This window comes from Podarcis filfolensis (genome assembly GCF_964270895.1).
Source record: "Podarcis filfolensis genome assembly, chromosome: 1".
In the NCBI taxonomy this organism is placed as follows: Eukaryota; Metazoa; Chordata; class Lepidosauria; order Squamata; family Lacertidae; genus Podarcis; species Podarcis filfolensis.
The window spans coordinates 95,335,848-95,357,442 of record NC_139604.1 but is presented as its reverse complement, the minus strand read 5'-3'; the positions used below and the strand labels follow the sequence as shown (position 1 = coordinate 95,357,442).

Below are 21,595 nucleotides of genomic sequence, written 5' to 3'. Positions count from 1 at the left end.
TGTCAGAGGCTAGTTGTTTTCAAAAATACACAACAATGATTAAGTCTATTATTCATTCATTCATTCATTCATTTGTAAATTTCATTCATTCATTCATAAATTTATACCTTGCTTTCCACTACAGTGGTACCTCAGGTTACAGACGCTTCAGGTTACAGACTCTGCTAACCCAGAAATAGTACCTCGGGTTAAGAACTTTGCTTCAGGATGAGAACAGAAATCGTGTGGCAGCTGCAGTGGGAAGCCCCATTAGCTAAAGTGTTAAGAACAGTTTCAGGTTAAGAACGGACCTCCAGAACAAATTAAGTTCTTAACCCAAGGTACCACTGTATATGTTTTCAAAGCAGCTTACAGGGGAGAAAATAAAAGAAAACATACAATATATAAACTTTAAAACATAGATTAAAGTTTGTTAAATTTCTTAGATGACTCGGTGTAAAAACACACACACTCAAGGCATATTATAGCAATTAAAATATGTGTTAAGTTAAAAGTGTGCCTGCACATGAAAGCTCATACCAATAACTAACTTAGTTGGTCTCTAAGGTGCTACTGGAAGGAATTTATTTATTTATTTATTTATTTATTTTATTTATTTTATTTTGTTCCAACAGCAGTGTAAATAATATACTAAAACTATGCTACCCCTCTCCCCCAAGAATGACAAATGATTCAGGAATAACCAATTAGCATCATGGTGGAATTTCAAAATTGGCCAATCACATTCTATCAAATGCCTGGGAGTAAAAGAATGTCAATCTGGTGCCAAATAAAACAGTTAGGCCAGTGCCAGGTAGGCCTGGCTGGGCAGAGCATGCAAAAGACAGGGGCCCTACAAGGAGTGAAACTGAGCAGAGTGACTAATGTGTACTCCCTGCCGGAGTGACTGTCATTCGGTATAAGCATGGCAGCACACTACAGTTACTGAGTACGATATGTGTACTTTCCTCTTTTTCTCATTCTTACTTTGTGATAAATATAAGCACAACCTTATAATCACAGGGCATCTTTGAAGTCCATGGTGACAATGAATAACAACAACAACAACAACAACAACAACAACAACAACAATTTATTATTTATACCCCACCCATCTGGCTGGGCTTCCCCAGCCACTCTGGGCGTCTTCCAAAAAAGTATTAAAATACTCTAATACATCAAACATTAAAAGCTTCCCTAAACAGGGCTGCCTTCAGATGTCTTCTAAAAGTCTGGTAGTTGTTGTTCTCTTTGACATCTGGTGGGAGGGCGTTCCACAGGGAGGGTGCCACTACCGAGAAGGCCCTCTGCCTGGTTCCCTGTAACTTGGCTTCTCGCAGTGAGGGAACCGCCAGAAGGCCCTCGGTGCTGCACCTCAGTGTCCGGGTAGAACAACGGGGGTGGAGACGCTCCTTCAGATATACTGGACCAAGGCCGTTTAGGGCTTTAAAGGTCAGCACCAACACTCGAAAACGTACTCATCTATTATGTGTTTCTCTTTAGCAGTATGATGAGATTGCAAAGTTTCCAAGAAAACACTAGGTGATTGCCGGTGTTTATTGTCTGAAGTGTTCTCACCTCATCTGTTCCTTCAAGATGTGCAGATGATAAATTAATTTATGTGCTACAAACTAAGAGTTGGCTGGAAAATCAAAAGGTTTCCATTTCTACATCATTGTCCGCTTTGGGAAAATCTTGATCCTCCTTTACCAGCACTTATTACGAATTAATTATGCAATGTGCTCTACAGCACTGTCTGATCCAACTGAACATGCACAGTGTAAGGTGTGGAAACCTTTTTGGGGAAAGAAGATGATTAAAATGCTTGTGATCCGCTCTTGCCAGAGAGGTGGGAGCAGAACAACCCAGCCTCTTGCTTCCTCTCCCACACAGCCAGTTGGCAGGCTTGTAGGTCTTTAGAAAGGTTCTCCAGATGCAACCCTGGTGTTTTGCTGGATCAGTCAGAGCATATAGTTGTTGTTGTTTAGTCGTTTAGTCGTGTCCGACTCTTCGTGACCTCATGGACCAGAGCATGCCAGGCACTTCTGTCTTCCACTGCCTCCTGCAGTTTGGTCAAACTCATGCTGGTAGCTTCAAGAACACTATCCAACCATCTCGTCCTCTTTCATCCCCTTCTCCTTGTGCCCTCCATCTTTCCCAACATCAGGGTCTTTTCTAGGGAGTCTTCTCTTCTCATGAGGTGGCCAAAGTACTGGAGTCTCAGCTTCAGGATCTGTCCTTTCAGTGAGCACTCATGGCTGATTTCCTTCAGAATAGATAGGTTTGATCTTCTTGCAGTCCATGGGACTCTCAAGAGTCTCCTCCAGCACCATAATTCAAAAGCATCAATTCTTCGGCGATCAGCCTTCTTTATGGTCCAGCTTTCACTTTCATACATCACTACTGGGAAAACCATAGCATATAAGTGTTACATAAATTTAATAAGTAGTATCTATGGTAGCGATTAGCAGTAGCGGCCTGCGTGATGGGGCAGAGCTGTGGAAATGCCCTCCTAACTCAAGTGTCACTGCAGATGATATGGATGGGGGGGAACACAGGAAAGGCGAGGTTCAGCTGCACAGGCAGACTGACATAGCTCATCTGAGGCTCCCACGACTGGCCTTGTAGAACCCTGACCTTGCTGCCAGCCTGTACCAACTCATTCCCATCCAGGTAAGCTGTAGTGAATATATTGTAGTTGTCCTCATGACCAGGAACTCTGTGCAGTCAGGGCTCCCAATCCCATGAACTGTAAGCGTGTTCTGTAAGATCTAATGAAGCTGCTGTTAAAAGGTCCCCACACTAATGACCATTAATGGTTATTAGAATGTTGGATTAGGACCAGAGAGACCAGGGTTTAGATTCGCACTTTGCATTGAAACTCAATGCATGATGGTCGGCCAGTTGGTATTTCTTAGCCTAAGCTGCCTCACAAGGTTGTAGAGAGGATAAAATGGGTGAGAGAAGAACCATTTGGACGAACAGTGAGAAAATGTATTGAATCAGGGAAGGTAATTGTACACATAGGATCCATTTGTGTATGTGCTTCCCCCATCTAGCTAGAGATACATGTGGAAAAACCTGCTTCGGGCATTCCACACACACCCAACATACCTGCACTGAGCAGAAAGGTCTGAAGAGGGTTTGTAAACATGTTTGGCTGAATGTGTTGCAGTCCTCCCCATGACCAGGAACTCTGCACAATCGGGGTTTCCAATCCCATGGAGAAGTGTAATCATGTCCAGTCAAACCTCTTTCCAGTTCCCATTCAGGTCTTCCCACTGAAGACCTGGGAAGGTCAGGTGGGAAGATCAGGTGGCGGCGGCAACAAGGACTCATACATGGATAGTTTAAGAACACCTGAAGAGGGCTTATGTGTCTAGCTGGATCGGGGCAACTGTCTCGCTCATATTCCCATTTTATAGATAATATAGTAAGATTAGATTGGAACTTGAGTCATCCTGGTCAAACACTCGCATGCTGGGATCTCTGTTTATATGGCTGAATGAACTTCTTGTGGTAGAGTAGATGTCATGTGTGACAAGGGCATACCACATGAACATGTATTTGCTGAGGGTGCAGTGGAACCTTGGGTTGTGAATGTGATCCGTGCAGGAGGCACGTTCGCAACCCGCAGTGTTCACAACCAGCAGTTCTGTCGCAACCCGCAGTCTGCGCATGCGCGTGACGCAACTCGCGCTTCTGCGCATGCGCAAAGCGCGATTCAGTGCTTCTGTTCAGGCGCAAGCGCTGAAACCCAGAAGTACCGTATTTTTCGCACCATAGGGCGCACCGGACCATAGGGCGCACCCAGTTTTTTGGGGGGGAAATAAAGGGGAAAAATTATTTTTCCCCCAGGCGCGGGGCTGGGGCGGGGGAAGCTCGAGCTTCCCCCGACCCCAGCCCCCAAACAGGCAGCTCTCTGCAAGCCGTGGGAGCGCTCCCACTGCTTGCGGAGAGGTCCGCGAAGCCTGGGCGCGCTGATCTCAGCGCGCGCAGGCTTCGGCATGCTGGCAACTCTCTGCAAGCAGCGGGAGCGCTCCCGCTGTTTGCGGGGAGGTCCGCGAAGCCTGGGCGCGCTGATCTCAGCGCGCGCAGGCTTCGGCATGCTGGCAACTCTCCGCAAGCAGCGGGAGCGCTCCCGCTGTTTGCGGAGAGGTCCGCGAAGCCTGGGCGCGCTGATCTCAGCGCGCGCAGGCTTCGGCATGCTGGCAGCTCTCCACAAGCAGCGGGACCGCTCCCGCTGTTTGCGGAGAGGTCCGCGAAGCCTGGACGTGCTGAGTTCAGCGCGCGCAGGCTTCGGCATGCAGGCAAGTCTCCGCAAGCAGCGGGAGGCCAGCGCTGGGCTCCCGCTGCTTGCAGAGAGGTGTGAGAAGCCTGGAGAGCGTGAGGGGTCGGTGCGCACCGACCTCTCTCACTCTCCAGGCTTCAGCGAAAGCCTGCATTCGCACCATAGGACGCACACACATTTCCCCTTCATTTTTGGAGGGGAAAAATGCGTCCTATGGTGCGAAAAATACGGTAACCTGTTCTGGTACTTCTGGGTTTCGGCGCGTCCGTAACCTGAAAGGGCGTAATCCAAAGCGTCTGTAACGCAAGGTACCACTGTAATTCAAATGATTCTTCCCCCACGAAAAAGAGGGAGGAATGTGCAAATAGGGCACTTGTCCATACGGGCCTCTGTACTTGGGACCTTCATAATTTCTCCATCCATAGTAGGGTTGGGAGCTTGCATATTCCCCCTTCTTTCATGGGAAGAGGATAATCTTTGGAGTGGGACATGAAAATGGCTCTCTGCCTACTCTATCACACTGGTACTTTACATTTTCCTGCCTGTGTTGAACCGTTCTGTTGAACGTTGAGATTTAATAATCTTCTATCTTTTACAATGAGATCTTTGCAGTGATCTGGAGAAAGTAACCCAGACCACCCGGCAAGGTACTTGCTCATGAATAGTTTGGAAGACTGCATGTAAAGTGGACTCTATGGGGTGGTTATTGCATGTGCACCTTCTCTCAGTGATGCTAATGGGGTGGTGGTGGAGAAAACTAATTCTATCCTGACCTTACTTCGTTTAAGTAAAAGGAATTGCATTGTGAACATTTAACTTAATATTGCTTTCTTTGGCATGCTCCCTGGGAAGCATTCTTTGGTATCTGTTACCTGCTGCTGAATATTATTTAGCACTACATAAATCACTCAAGAGGATGGCATTTGGAGTTTCTCCAGCTATCTTCTCAAAGCCAATTTCTATTTTACAGAAAGAAATGAACAAATGGAGTCACTTGGATAACTTACACATAAATTAAGGGACCATAGCTTCCAAGCAACACATAAATTATTGCAAGCTTTTATTCTAATCCAATGCAAGGACATTAATTATAATATATCATCAACAAACTATATAAAGCAAGATATATTGCACCCCCCACCCACACACATACACTGTGAGATATGTTTACTCGGTATGTGTCTGAATCAGAGACGCTGTCATAAACAATATTCCACTGGTATTGTAGACTTATTTCTAAATGATGGGCTCATCGCTGATGTGAATCATTGGCGACCAATGCGTTGGATGTGAGGCCATTTACAGAATTTGCAGGGGGAAAGGTGACCTAAAATGATGTGTGCTTTTTGTAGGGGCATTTCCAACATGGCTGCTTTCCCCAGTGATGGTAGCATTAAATAGGAAGTGAATGAAAGTACAGTGGTACCTCGGGTTACAGACGCTTCAGGTTACAGACTCCGCTTACCCAGAAATAGTACCTCGGGTAAAGAACTTTGCTTCAGGATGAGAACAGAAATTGTGTGTCAGCGGCGTGGCAGCAGCGGGAGGCCCCATTAGCTAAAGTGGTACCTCAGGTTAAGAACGGTTTCAGGTTAAGAACGGACCTCCAGAACGAATTAAGTTCTTAACCCGAGGTACCACTGTACCAATGAATGTAGCAATTTGGAGCTCCTTTTGCTGGCCTTACATGATAGTGGGGTTTTTTGCTTTTTGTTTTTACATTTACCCCAATTCAGCTGGAGGCCAGAAACTATAGCCTTCTTCAGGCATTAAGTGTAATTGTTAAAATCATAAAGGGGCAGCACAAAGATGCACAATGCCTTCCAGATCTTGGAAGGCGAATTTTGGCAGTGGGGAGCTTTATCTATCTCTGTAGGCTCACTTTGCATTTTAGAACCCTGCTTTTCCAGAGTGCTAAAACACGTGGGAAGCCTCCATGGATTCAAAAAGATGGCAGGAATGATGGAGGGGGAGGAAGTAAAGTATTTGTCTCCACTGCCCCCTAATCAGGGATGGACATTCGTTTTTCAAATTTCAGTAGCGCCCTGTACAAGGTCCAAATCTGGTGGAGCCCCCTGACCTCCTGTCTTCCATTCTGTGTGTGCACTACATCATATTTATGAAGCCCAGCATGACCCTCCTTAGCACACAGTACAGGGGAACCAATTGCATTGCCTGAGTAGGGCTTTTATTAGCAAGATTCCCATGTAGACTGTGGATGTAAGGCATCACTTGCAAAATGCCATAGGTTTGGGGATTCTACAGGGCAATGTCCAATATCATATGAAATTTCAGTAACTGGTTCTCTTAGTTGAAGTGCAAGGAACTTTGAAATTCATTGAAATTATTTGTATGGTTCTAATGATGTGTTTTGTTTTTTTGGAAATCCTTATGGTGTAACCGACTAAGAGGTTTAGATCAGTCTGTATATATAACTTGATGGTAGATATTTAGTAAATTCAAATGCAAAGTCAAGTGTTTACAAAGAAAAAAAAATACCTCTTCGAACCATGACATGAATGCCTTCTTCTTCCCATGCTTTTGCCCAAGGAATTATACATTTGGATAACTTAGAGTAACAGCTGGTCAAAACAATACATTCCTCTGCAGTCATTTCATCTTAGAATAATTAAGAAGGAAAACTCTAATTGATAGAAGATGGACTGAAAATGTTTTTGATCAGCTTATAAAACTGTCAAGTACAGGATAGGAGAAGAGCATTCCTAAGCCAGCTGAGCTATACAACAAAAAGTCATAAGATGAAATACTCACAGATGTGTTTCTGAACAGAATGGCTTCCCCTCCAAGAGCAAAAGTCAGATGCAAAAAGTTATGCATCAGTAATAACCATGTGCAACAACATCCTACTTTTCCATCTGTATAACGTGGATGTTCTTTCCCATCTCTATAACATGGACTATAGGAAAGTCTATTTGCATTCTTAGCTGTGCAGAATTGAGGGGGGGTCTCCATGGTGAAGTATACTATTATGCAGCAAGTGCTGCACATACAGTTTCCCAATTTGCAGCTGCAAACTGCACACTGTGTTCTGATTACTGCATACAGAGATCCAGCATATAGGGAATCCTCCAAGCTACAATTTTTGCCGGTATAAGTACCTAGTTAGACAAGCATTGACATTCTTATTGAGCCTGTTGGATTAGTGAACATTTTATTGAATTAATGGCTTTGGTTTTAAGTTTCCCCCCTTTTTTATATAGTCTGTTTGTTTTAATTACCACGCTGTCTAAAAGTATTCCTCCAGTGGCTTTCAGTAAACATGCCCAAACAGTGAAAGCTATTCATTTAGAAATATTCCTATATATTTTATCTGCTTCCTCTTTTAGAAAAGGTCCTTCCCTCCCAATGCTTTGAAATAGCTCTGCTTCCAGTCACCATCACTAATGAAATGAAATTTGTACTGCACAACATGAAAACCCCCAATTTTGACTTTTCTTTCCCAAACTCATCTAAAAGTTTCCACAATCAATCAGAACTGGTTTTATGCTTGGTCACAGATATATAAGAGAATAAGGGGTATTTTCCTTATTGATTTGCAAGAGGGATTTTTTAGACAAAACACAATATTTCCTTAATACAAAATACACAGGGGAACACAGGTTTAGATAAGTGCATACTTTCTATACCACCTCTGAGGGGAGCTGTTAGCCAACACTTGTTATTCACAGAAGGAAAACTATTCTGACCATCTCCAGAACATTTTAATGAGATAATCTCCTCTTCTTAGAGTAGAATCAAAGATAACAAAACTAATGTAAAACCTGAAGAGAAACATATTCTGTATGATTTGAAGTAAAACAAATGGTGTTTCAGGATTCAAGATGGAACAGGCAAGCAATCATCCTCATTGAGTTGATGTGGTTTCACTTTGAAATTAATATATTGGTACAAATAAATAGCTTAACAAAACAGATGAGATCAGTGGAACTGCTGTTCTTGAATGAGATTGCTGTTATTTCAGTTATCATAGGACAGTCTGGCATCTCAAAGCTTTTCTTACATTAAGATGTTTTTCATCTTCTAAAGGGCCACAGGTGGCACTGTGGGTTAAACCACATCTTCTAAAAGTAATTGCTATTGGGCTAAACCCAGCTAACATTTTAAAGTTCCATTGATATTAATGGCATCAATAGTTAAACCAGGAAAGACTAAATAAAACCATTAAGTGTAGAGACAAGATAGAGACATTTGTATCCTTCAGCATCATGAATCCCAGTGAAAATACATGGATGGCTTAAGCAGCACAAGTAGACGGCCAAATTCATTATGGCGACTAGATACAGAATCTCACTCTGACCTCATATAGCTGGAGACAGGCAGCTTCTGGGAAATGTTATGAAGACTGTAACAACTAGAATGTGTTGACTAGGGATTTGAACCTCTAGGGTCTATCAGAAGTTACCCCTGTCTATCCTACACTCCATAATGTTGCCTGCAGATGGCCTGATGTGCAAAGAAGATTGAAGGAATGATGCTACTTTCCCTGCATACCTTCCGCCAAAACCATAAATGCTGACAGGACAAAAACAACTGGAATGGTGACAGGGGTTTCATGGGATCCATCAGAATGTTGCATCAGTATCTGCATTGCTGTATAGAATCAGCACAGGGAGTTTGTCCAGAGCCAGGGGCAGTTCCAATACCAGTTAAAGAATTCCCCTGTGCCAGAATTTCATGGGCTTATGAAACAGAGGGAACTTAAATTATTTCATGTTGAGTGGGTACAGTCTAGAACAAGCACTTTTAATCAACTAGATTTTCCAGATGATTAAACAATATCTCGTAGACCAGTGTGAAGAGTTAATCCTCCAGCAGAGCATCAAAAGATGTCAAGAAGTTCAGGAGCCCTGAGCCCGGTCTTGGCTGAGGAGGGAGGGGTATAAATAAAAATTTATTATTATTATTATTATTATTATTATTATTATTATTATTATTAGTTCAGGAATAGGAATAGGGAAGAATCTCCCCATCAACTTTTAAACATAGGTGAGTCCCTATATAAGGCAATACCTCCTCAGTCACATACCTAGGTTTGAACTGATGGTGGTGACAGAAAGGTACATCAGAAACCTAGTACTGTTTTTAAAGAAAAGAACAGTGGATTCATTTACCGGTATTTATTTTTTGAAAAGTTGCCAGCCCATTATAATAAGCATACAGTGCTTGCATGCTCTTTGCCTTATTCACATATTTGAGATCAGCTGACAGCTGCTCCAGTTGCACTCTGAGGAACATGGTTTATTTCTTGATGCTGCCAGCTGGAATAAAATGGAGAAGATGTAATTTTTTAATTAATTAACTTCAGAATACTGAGGAGCCTTGAGACACATTGCAAGTGATGGGAAATCCACAACATTCTCACTGTAAGACCTATGTGAGCATGTTTCTTTAACACAGAGAGTACAAGCATCAGTGCTCACATGCAAGGGATTCCTAGTGGGCTTGATATAATTTAAATAGAAATACAGTGCATATCACCATCATGGTAAAGAATGTGACCAAGTGACTTCTGCGCCTGCTCAGTCTGTGGCCCAGATGCTAACCACTGATGGACAACTTCAAGGTCCCAGCTCTCTTTCAGTTCTTTATCTTAAATTACACTTGGAATGAAACACTTTCAAACAGAACACTGTCTTTTGACAATCCTTTACAAAAGAGGATGCCTTCCTGTAAAGTAGGCAAAACAAGACTGCCAAAATTCATCAAGGAGTTGGACCAAATGACCTCCAAGCTCCAACTTCAAAATTATATTATAGACGCTCTTTCCTCCTCCCTTGTTTGTGCATTTGGAAATAAGTGTATATGCGCATGTGTGCGTGTGCGTGCACGCACACACACACAGAGAAAGAGTTTATCTATGTGTATACAAAATATAAACTGCAGACCCCAAAACATTTAACAAAGGAAAATAGGGACAGACGTGTTTCTGTTTTTATACTGTATTTTTATGCTGTGAACTCCCCTGAGATCTGTGGACGAAGAGCGATATACAAATTAAATAAATAAATAATATTTGTAACACCTAATCTTAGCCATGAATACTACTTGACTCCTTCCATTTCTGTTTTTCACATGCGGCAAACTCAATTGCTCTGTATTCCTCCTGCGCCACACTGGTTTTCAGAAACTGAGTGTGCTCATAAACTGACCATGACCATCTCCTAAGACTATTAATACAATGTTCAATCCCATGGAGTCCTTAAACTATGCTGGAAGCAGGGGTACTGACTTGCCCCCCACATTGAGGGTGCCCCGTGACCCATCCAACCCCCACCCAACAGGCCAGCGCTCGTCCGTTGGCCGTGGGCGGGGGGCAGTGAGGGTGAAAATCACCCTCCATGTGTCCTGCCCCTGCCTGCTGTGCCAGAGCTTGCCTGGGTGGTGGTGACCCCCTCAATATTAGGGGGACTTGGCCCCCTGCCCAGAAAAATTGAGGAGGCCAAAGCCCCTTCCGCCCCCTATAGTTGGCACCCCTGGTTGGAAGAGAAGGGCTTACCAGAGCACTGGAAGGAATGAAGAGCAGGACTCAAGACTCTGAGCAAGTGTGGAGTAACCTAAGTAGCTCAGCTGGTAAGGATAGCTGCTATCTCTGTCCTTAACCAGGAGGACATAGCTGCCTGCAAAGAGGCGGGGGAAGGAGGGAGAAGCAACCGGCAGTTGCAAAATCTTTGCATTCAATAAACTTGTAGCTTTCGTTTATCCCAGCCATGTGATATTCCTCCTTGGTTTCAGAGCCAATATCCCTTTCCACATTTATTTTGGTCCCCAGTGTGTTGTGATGGTAATGACAAGAATATGTGCATATCGCTTGAGCTCCAAAGTTAAATTAAAAGTGAAGCATGCTTTGGAACCATATGAGTTTGCCTGAAAACTGAGGATGACTTGTAAACATAGGAAATGTCTTGGGGAATTCAGATCAGATTTCAGAAACAAATCGACATGTTTGAGAAACAATTGACAATAACTCTTGTTATTGCTACTGCCAAGATCCAAATCTGAAGGCTCAGCATGCTTTGGAGTTTAAATGCTGGGCCAGCTCACAATGTAAGCACCCAAACCCATATAGAAGAAGTGGCAGAAATCCATTGATTCCCTGCTGGCGGAAGGGAGTTCTCTAGCATTTGTTGAGGTGGCAAGAGGCCAAGCAGGGCTTGAACTATAGAAACGGCATCAATCCAGAAACGTAGTTACTGCAAATATTTTATCCTGTTTTCACACTTTTAAGAGAGCTCTCTCATTTTGCAAACCCCATTACTGCATTACAAAATATTTACATCTTTTCAGCTTTAAATCTCTTGATTCTTATGTTGAAGGTTAGAATACAGTGGTACCTCGGGTTACATGCGCTTCAGGTTACATTTGCTTCAGGTTACAGACTCCGCTAACCCAGAAATAATACCTTGGGTTAAGAACTTTGCTTCAGGATGAGAACAGAAATTGTGCTCTGGCGGCGCAGCAGCAGCGGGAGGCCCCATTAGCTAAAGTGGTGCTTCAGGTTAAGAACAGTTTCAGGTTAAGAACGGACCTCCGGAACGAATTAAGTACTTAACTTGATGTACCACTGTATCTACATGGGAATTTGGCTGCAACCCTATATTAGCAAGAAGGGCCAGACTTCTTTAGTTTAGTGCTGCTGCTAGATCTGCCTTTACTCTGACGTATTCAGGTAGCAGCTGTCGCAAGAACCCCCAACATTTCTATGAGTTGATGACTACTTTTACTCTGCTGCATCTGGTGTGCCATGGGATATGTGTGGCACTGTGGTCTAAACTACTGAGCCTCTTGGGCTTGCTGATCAGAAGGTTGGTGGTTCAAATCCCCACAATAGGGTGAGCTCCTGTTGCTCGGTCTCAGCTCCTGCCAACCTAGCAATTTGAAAGTGTACCAGTGCAAGTAGATAAATAGGTATCACTGTGGCAGGAAGGTAAATGGTACTTCCATGTGCTCTGGTTTCTGTCCTGGTGTCCTGTTGCTCCAGAAGCGGTTTAGACATGCTGGCCACATGACCCGGAAAGCTGTCTGTGGACAAATGCCGGCTCCCTCGGCCTGAAAGTGAGATGAGCACCACACCCCACAGTTGCCTTTGACTGGACTTAACTGTCCAGGGGTCCTTTACCTTTACCTTTTACCATCTGTGTGCATATTCCGGAGAAAGCAGACCTGGTCACAGTCAAGCATGACTTTGTTATATCAAGCTGAACTACTGGAGCACATTCTATGTGGGGCTATCTTTGAAATCTGTGAAAGCTATTATTTTATGCTGGTGGAAAATGTTGTAGTGCAGTGAAATGTTTCATCGTGGAACAGTTAGGGCCAGAGGAGCCAGCTTGCGAGGGCGATGGGGAGGTAGCATGCGTGAACATCACGCCTCTCTCCCTCAGCTTCCTGGGCTTTGGAAAGGAGGTGCCAGGGCTCTGACAGGATTCTGAAAACTTCCTGCCTCCTTCCCAAAGCTCCTCCATCTGTGCCTCTGACTAGTATGTGTCGGGCTTTGGGAAGGAGGTGCAGGAGAACATTTAAGGGACTAGCCTAGTCCCTCTTGTCCACTGACCACACACCACTGCTATAGTGAAGGTTGTAGCCTGAGCTTGGGCAGTCTCTCTCTCTCTCTGTGTAGCATGTGACTCCAACTGCACTGGCTCCCGGTGGAGTACAGGGTCAGATTTAAGGTGCTGCTTTTGACCTTTAAAGCCCTATGCGGCCTAGGACCCACATACCTACAGGACCGCCTCTCCTGGTATGCCCCACAGAGGACCTTAAGGTCCACAAATGACAACACTTTGGAGGTCCCAAGTCGCAAGGTAGTTAGATTGGTCTCAACTAGGGCCAGGGCCTTTTCAGTACTGGCCCCAACTTGGTGGAAAGCTCTGTCACAAGAGACTAGGGCCCTGCAGGACTTGACATCTTTCCACAGGGCCTGCAAGACAGAGCTGTTCCGCCTGGCCTTTGGTTTGGACTCAGTCTGACTCTTATGTTTCCCTCCTCTTATGGTTTTGATCTATGAGCTACTTTTAAAATGAGGCTGCATTTTAAATTGCAATTTAACCTGTATTTTAAATTGCCCCCCCCACCCCAATTTACTATAATTTTACTGGTGTTAGCTGCCCTGAGCCCGGCTCTGGCTGGGGAGGGTGGGGTATAAATAAAATAATTTATGATGATGATGATGATGATGATGATGATGATGATGATGATGACACCTTTACTGGCTTTTTTACCATTTGCGGGAGCCATCCAAAGTGCTAGTGATTGCCTTTAAAGTCCTAAACGGCTTGAGCCCAGAGACCATGGCTCCTTCAACATGAAATTACAGCCACCTGTGGCATCATTCAAAGATGTAACTACCATATTTTTCGCTCTATAAGACGCACTAGACCACAAGACACACATAGTTTTTGGAGGAGGAAAACAAGAAAAAAATATTCTGAATCTCAGAAGCCAGAACAGCAAGAGGGATCGCTGTGCAGTGAAAGCATCAATCCCTCTTGCTGTTCTGACTTCTGTGATAGCTGTGCAGCCTGCATTCGCTCCATAAGACGCACACACATTTCCCCTTACTTTTTAGGAGGGAAAAACTGAGTCTTATAGAGCAAAAAATACGGTACATCAGTTTGTGTGCGGGTTTTTTTTTTAAAAAAAAAGCTGTGATGAAAAATTACCAGCCTTTTAGTGTGCATTTCTCGTAATATACATATTTTTGTATCGTTAGTTTACCTAATATAATGCATTTGTGTATGCCATTTCACTAAAATCTGCATTCTTATGCAGTCTTCCCCCTAATATAACCACTGACTGGGTTGTTAAACTGCATCACATAATTTGGAGAAGTGTGAATATCAAAGCATTTCAGTTTGTAGATTGCTTTGGGGAAGTGTGAATTAGGTAGATTCAATCAATATGTGGATGAAACCAGAATTCTCCTCCATCTGTGCCTCTGACTAGTATGTGTCGGGTTGCTCTGTTCGTGACTTGGATGGAACAATAAAGAATATGTTCATTAAATATGTGTTGAAGTTAAATGTATGTGAAAAGAAGAAACCACACAAGTTCATATTGGCAAGACTGAAGCTGAGCGGCAACAGTGGACCCTAAAGAAATAAAATAAAGTCCATATATATATATATATATATATATATATATATATATATTAATATGAGAAAGGGGAAAACCCTCTAAATACGAAAAGGGGAATTCTGGCCAGGCTCTGTAACTGCTAAGAGAGACAGGGGAGTTTATATTGGATCACGGTCAACTATTAGTAAACAATGTGATGTCACTGACCTTAAAAATCCATATTTGGGTTGCATTAACAGAAGTATGCTATGTCAGCTAGTATGTCAGCTGTGCAGCATTGTTTAGCCTGAGGCTCAGAGCCAATCTCTATACCACTTTGCAGGAGACTGAGAAGCAGGCTGCTTTTGAAAAAGCCCAGATAGAAATGACCTCATGGGAAGCTCATCATCTGCTCTGTTTGACACAAGCACAAACTGCAATCTGGCACGCTGTCACTCAGCCCACCTGAGAAAGATCTGCCCGTGTTACTGCAAATTTCAACCTGTCCATCCAAGACAATTAGTGCTGTTTTTATTTATTTTTAAATTACTAGTTCTTTATGAGCATAGTTCTGACTTGGCTTAAAATGGTAAACTGGGTGTGGTTTTTTCATCTGAATTGGGCTTTAGTGTCATTCCCCAATTTGGCCATGATAATTTTAAGGGATGGTATATAAATCATAGAATCGCAGAATTGTAGAGAGTCATTTAGTCAACCCCTGCAATCTTTTGCCCAATGTGGGGCTCAAACTCACAACCCTGAGATTAAGAATGCCATGCTCTACTGACTGAGCTATCCACAGGATCCTCTCCCTAACATGATATATGGGGGGTGGGGGTGGTGGATCAGTAATAAGAAGTATAAAAGATAAAAAACATTGCAGTACTTGAAAGACTAAGACATTCGTTACAGACCCTCCAAATGTCCCTATTTTCCAGGGATGTCCCTGATTTAGATAAGCTGTCCCGGTTTCTGTCCCACTTTTCCTTAGGATGTCCCTACTTTCATTGGAGAAATGTTGGAGGGTATGGTGTTATCTGACCCCCGAGCTGTCTGGAGGCAATCCTGTATAGGGAAGGGTTTCTTGTGGTTTTTTAAAAAGTTTAGCACTTTATTATGTTTTCATATATATTGGAAGCTGCCCAGAGTAGCTGGGGCAACCCAGTAAGATGTGTGGGGTATAAATAGTTAAATCATCATTATGGAACGAGATGTCCCTATTTTCATTGGAGAAATGTTGGAGGATATGTTGTTATGGCATAAACAGACCTGAGTCCATGAAAGCTTATGGCATAATTAATATATTAGGCTTGGATCTTGGAACAGCAACTTATGAAAGTTCATGGGAGGACCGTTTCCCCATCCTCTCTTACTCTTAAAATCCCTCGTGCCCCATCCCATCTTCTTCCTGAAGGACCCTACAACCCTCCAGAGATGCTTTTCCGGGACTGGGGGTGGCTGTGGGTGAGGAAGGGACAGGGAACATTCCTTCGTTGTTTTGTGGAAGAATGCCATGTCTTAGTTTGATGGAAACTGAGGTCATTAAGTGATCCCTAATTGGTGAAGGCTCCGCTTTCCAGAAAAACCTGACCCACAGTAGGAAAAACAGTGGCATGCCTCTTTGATATTGACTGCTAACGCTAAGACCTACAGGAGAGTTTCCAGGAACATTGTTGTTTTTCTACAGAGTACAATCTGCAAATATTTCAAATGAAGAGATTTATTAATAGCAGATAAGTCAGACTGAGTGCCCAGATACTTATTGTTTTTATTGCCTTTGTTTCCTGATGCCTACTTTTGGTTATATAGTCCAAGGCAAAAAGTTTAGTAAAATTTTCAGGAAGCAGAAGTCACTTCCCTGTCTAAGCTGAGTTTTCAATAGTTTGACTCTAACTATATCTACAGTCACTCCTCTGCAGTCTGCATGAGAAATATTTTTTCTGTGTCACAGCCTTTGGATAGACCATGATCAAGGATTTGTTTCATGTTCTGTATAGCTTTATTTAAAAAACAAAACAAAACACCACTACCCTTCTCTTCTTTTAGCAGAGACAGGCTGAATCAAAAGCTCTTCTGTGGGCACAAGGGCACCAACTGGATTCTACCCAATTAGAACATAAAAGGGGCACTGCAACCTGTTTCTCAGTGACCAGACAGCTGCTATTGAGAAACTCACAAGCAGAGCTTAAAGTCAACAGCCATCTCCCACAATTGGTCCCCATCTACTGATATGAAATGATATCTTGCTGCTGAATATGGAGATTCCATTTAATCATCATGAGTAACAGCCATCAGTGGACTTTTTCCCAGTAGATTTCCATTTTATGATATATTTAACGTAATATCTGTTGAGGAAATGATAATGAAGAAAGCCAGAACAAAAGATGATCTGCATGCAGAAGGTTCTAGATTCAGTTTCTGGAATCTCCTAGTATTACTGAGATAGACTCCCTGCCTGAAACCTTAGTGAGCCACTGCCACTCATTGTAGACAAAACTGGATTAAATGGACCAAAGGTTTAACTTGGTATAAGGTAGCTTTCTGTGTCTATAGCTGATGAACCGTGAAGAGAGAGAATTTGGGTTCTAGATTATGCTAGGAAATAAGAACTTCTATACTTGCAGTGCAGCACAGAAAAACTATCTTCCCCACAATGCTTAACGCCACTCTTTCTGCCACCTCCAAACCTTGCTATTTCATCATTCACTCTTAACACTGCCATTTATCCCCACGCTGCGTGTGCCTGTGTGTGGTTCAACAGTGTCTGAGTGTGCTTGTGTGCCAAGTGTGCCCTCTCTTTCCCCCTACTCCTAGCCAAACCTGTTGTTCGCTGCCTTGCACTCTGCTCTGAGATTTGCTTTGCTTCACTAGCCACCATGGGCAACAGCCACAGCCAGTAAGAAATGATTGACAGCAAACTGTAGGGTCTGGGAATCCATGGCACACTGAGAAGGTGACAATGTCTGCATGAGGCAGGAAGCGTTCAAGTGTGTGCTTTTGCAGTAAGGCAAGAGAGAGGAGATAACGGCAAAGCAAGCACATGGCGCGTGAACATGCACAAGAGGAATCCTATCTGGGCTTAGGCCTGACTCATGTCAACTTCAAGTGCTGTACTTGGCAACCAGCTTAGCAGTGGCAGCTGTTAACAGTCAAGAGCTGCCAAATGTGGGGGCAGGAAGAAGGCAATCACGCACACCCGCTTCACTATGTAATGCAAGGGGCAGGTTGGTCCTTGAGTGTTGGCTCAGTTTTTTCTTCCTCCCCAAGCAGAATTCTCAGTTAGTAGTGAGATTCCAACTTCTCCCCACCTGCATCTCCTGCTCCCTAGTTATCAATATGCTGATGACGCCAAGTTCTATCTCTTTGTACCCTCTGAGTCAAGGGAAGTCGTGCCAGTGTTGACCTGATGTCTGGAGGCAGTAATGGGTTGGGTGAAGGCCAGTAAACTCAAGTTGAATCTTGACAAGACAGAGGTGTCAGTGGTAGGTGCTTCCCATATTAAGAAAGTGGGTAGGTAATCAGTTCTAGAAGACGTTGGATTCACCTTGAAGTGTGTTTTCTGGGAGTGATCCTTAATTCGAAACTCACACTGGAGGCCCAGATGGCCTCAGTGATAAACATTGCATATGCTCAGCAATTGGATGGTTTGCTAGCTGCATACATTCCTGGTCCAGACTAGCCAGGTCACTGTTATTCCCATCCTGGTAACCTCCTGATTAGATTACTGCAATGTGCTCTGTGTGGTGCCGCCCTTGAAGACCACCCAGAAGCTTCAGCTGTTGCAAAATTCTGTATGGTATCCCTAACTGGAGCAATATTTCACCAGTTACTTGGGAATTGCACTGACTGCCTATACACTGTTGGGCCCAGTTCAAAGTTTTGACTATCTTCTGCGCTGGGGCTTGAGATAAGCTCTAGGTATGCCACTGCCACTGCCTGCTCCCCAGTTGGTGGTGTTATTGAGCAGAGTCTTCTCCTAGTCTTACTCTGGATGGAATTCCCTCCTGCTGATATTTGTGACATGTTACTTTGTAGTTTTAAATATTAGCATAGAATCACTAGCAGAACTCCCAAACAGTGTATTATAATTTGAATCCTGCATTGCAAGGAGTTAGCCTAGATTTCTTCCAACTACAATTCTACAATTCTATGATCATTATGAAATTAATGGTTTCACCTGCCTTTCTTCTTCTCATAGCAAATGGTACCAGTCAAAAGCTTGGTGAACTGATGCAAATATTGCAAATCTTCAGCCAGTTATACCAGGCTGGCACACATATTTCACAGGAAGTCCTGCCAAAATCATCCAGTCCCCAGTGGAGGAAAATAACGGGAGAATTCTGAATGACTCAAAATGACAGGTGGGGAAAAGAGCAATGGTTGTGGTTTAATTGCTGCATTCATTGTACAGGAAAGTTTCCAGTGCCAATGAACACACATTCTCTTTGTGGTAATTTCTCCAATCAAGCATTCTGTTGTTAGCTGTTAATTTCTACAAGCTTTTATGCTAGAGGCCCTGCTGAGTCTTTCACAATGTGGGAAATAATAGCTTTCTTTTGTTATTAGCAGTGTGAGATGGAAGAACCATTTTATTCAGCTCTAAAGGTTTCCTTCTATTAATTTCAGTAGGAGCTGGATCATGGCCTTATTCCAGGTTCAAAGATCAATAACAGTTGCCTTAGTTGGCATGATATAGTATCTACCTGCCCATAAGGGAATCCGTTTCGGGAGAAGGTTTAAACCAGCGGTGGATAGCCAATGTGGTTCCGTTCAGATGTTGTTTAATGTATAATTAGTTTAATGTATAATTTAACTCTTTGTATCTTAAGAACTCTAAATAGTTCTATGTTCAGAAAATACCTTGGCATTTCCCTGACCTCATCTTTTGTACAAATCTGAGTAGTGGAAAGTTCTGCCTATAAACAAGTTGTGAGTTTTATATATTACTCTTTGAATCGCACACACCGTAAAGTTCACCCTCATTCTTAGCTTTGGTTACAATGGAGAAAAAGTCTGAGGACTATTTGAGGATATCCCTAGAGTGAAGTAAGAATGTTTAGCACTGTCTGGCCTTTGAGTCATGCAATGTTTTGGTACTTTCCGTCCTAGCATATATGACTAGTAGCTTTTGAAGCAGATATCTGATGCTATGTTGTTTATAACCTGGAAGCTACTCCAGATCCTTCCATTACCAAAGCTTCTAGGAAACAGTTCAATAGTTTTAGAGCTATGAAACCTTACTGCAGATTAATTTTTTAGTGCCACATTGGACAGCTATTTCGTGCAGTCATTCCACCACAAATACAATCTATCCACGCTCTTGATTTCACAGCCTCTGCTAGCTGTCTGCATTGCCAGTCACATTAGGGAAGAGAGGCTGATGGAGCTGATCCAAATAGCAGCCGTCTTCCAGGAACATATTAGTCCAGACAGAGCTGCCTTACCTCAACAGCAAAAGAATTCTGATAAGATGAGGCTTGGTCAGTAACAGTTTACTTTTCATGAGGCACAAATGTATGAATCAGAGGTTACGTCTCCACACCTCCATAATGAGAGCTAAGCAAAACCCATCTGTTTTGGCACAAGGAGATGTTACACAGAACCTCATTGTAGGTGTGAGAAACCATTGTAGCATTTTAGGAGCCAAGCCAGGAGCCCTACAGATCATGTGGCACTAATTCACTTTCCCTACTACTAGTAGGACAAACTCCAGGCCATTAAGTCTAGAATACTAAAGCCCTGTTCAAGCATTATTGCCTGAACAGGAAATATCAATCCATATAGGGGGCGCATACAACGGCTCTGCCTCCGAGATTCCTGTCCCCTGACACGCAGTACCAGACCTTCTCATGTTGAGCAAGGAAGGGCTGAGGGAGATATGAGTAAGGATTCCCACTAATTTGGAGCCCCTGATCACATGGTGGCTTCTACATACAGTACATTCAAGCAAGCAGAGAGGGTAGGGTTGACCCACATGAAGACATTGGGGGTACCAGGCTTTCAACACATGAGGAAGCATCTTGTTCAGGCACTGTACCTTAGTAGGACTTAACACCACAGACCAGAATCTTCCTGGGGTCCTGGTGATAATGGAGAACCAATCCTGCACCACTGCTTGATAGAACGCTCCAAGATCTGCTACAGTCTTTCCTTCTGGGCAGCTCATCATTGATGTGTGATTTCATCTTGTGATAAAGACCTGCGGGTATAGGGCGGTATACAAATTTAATAAATAAATAAAATGAGAAGGCAGCCAGTGACAATGCACTTTTGGACAACTGGCGGTGCAGTGAGCCAGTTGCTGCCTCTGCTTCAGTTGACTGTCCTGGGCCTAGTCACTGGACGGGTGCAGTGCCACCACTGGACAACTGCCTCACTTACTTGCAAGTCGCAAGTTGCATTAGCAGATCGGGCAGTATTGCAGGAAGAATCAATTGAAATAACCACCAGCGGCCACATGGATCTTGGGTGAAGGGCACACTGTGCCACTAAACAGCATATGCCCTTAATCTCCCATGGTTCCTACTCCCTTCCTGCAGCTGTGGGAAGCCAGATCTTGCCAGCACTTGAGTGCCTGACTACAGGACAGGAAGAAGGTTGCTATTATTAAAATATGACACTTTATACCGAAGGAAGAGCCTTATAAATATGTGAAATTGTGACCACATTCAAATCCTGACCATGTTCTAAAACAGAGTAAGACAAACGCATGTTTATCTTTGTTTACATGTAAGCAGGAAGAGCCTGCAGCTTTTATTAACCCTGCTCTTCACAAAAAGAGACACTGCTTTGTTGCTGGCACTCTGCTCTGGCTGCTGCAAAGGTCCCTATCAGTGTTTTCCAGAGTTGCTAATTGCAGCTTCCAAAAGTTATCTCCAGGGCTGCTTCACACAGAGTTCACCCGTGTTTTTACAAAACAAGCATTTAGTGAGAGGAAAACACACCAGCGCAAGAAGGAAGCACGAATTGTATTGCCCCCATCCATTTCCTACCATTTGGGCACTGCAGTGATAAACACGGCTGCTGCATAGCACAAGCTGATTATGAGTCACAGTCACCATGTCAAATACTTTAAAATTATCGCCCGCAAACACCCAAGAAAGCATGCAACTACTAGATTACAACTGTAAACCAGAAATAGAAGGGCTGTTAAAATAGAGTTTCAGACTGCTTAGTGTAGAACATCTCAAATATTTAAGCAGTAATAAATTGGCTCTAGTTCAGCTCCTTTCACTATGCACCAAGCAATAT

At 43.4% G+C, this 21,595-nt stretch overlaps 2 long non-coding RNA genes across 2 annotated transcripts in view; both read right to left on the bottom strand.

Annotated features, from left to right (window-relative positions):
* LOC310767021 overlaps positions 1 to 21,595 on the bottom strand; it is a 962,895-nt gene that overhangs the window by 806,481 nt on the left and 134,819 nt on the right. The window lies entirely within an intron of this gene.
* Positions 9,369 to 17,219, bottom strand: LOC310767053. Its single transcript, XR_014550597.1, has 2 exons — positions 17,165 to 17,219; positions 9,369 to 9,549 (listed from the first exon to the last, which is right to left on the bottom strand). It is a non-coding gene; the product is annotated as an uncharacterized lncRNA (long non-coding RNA).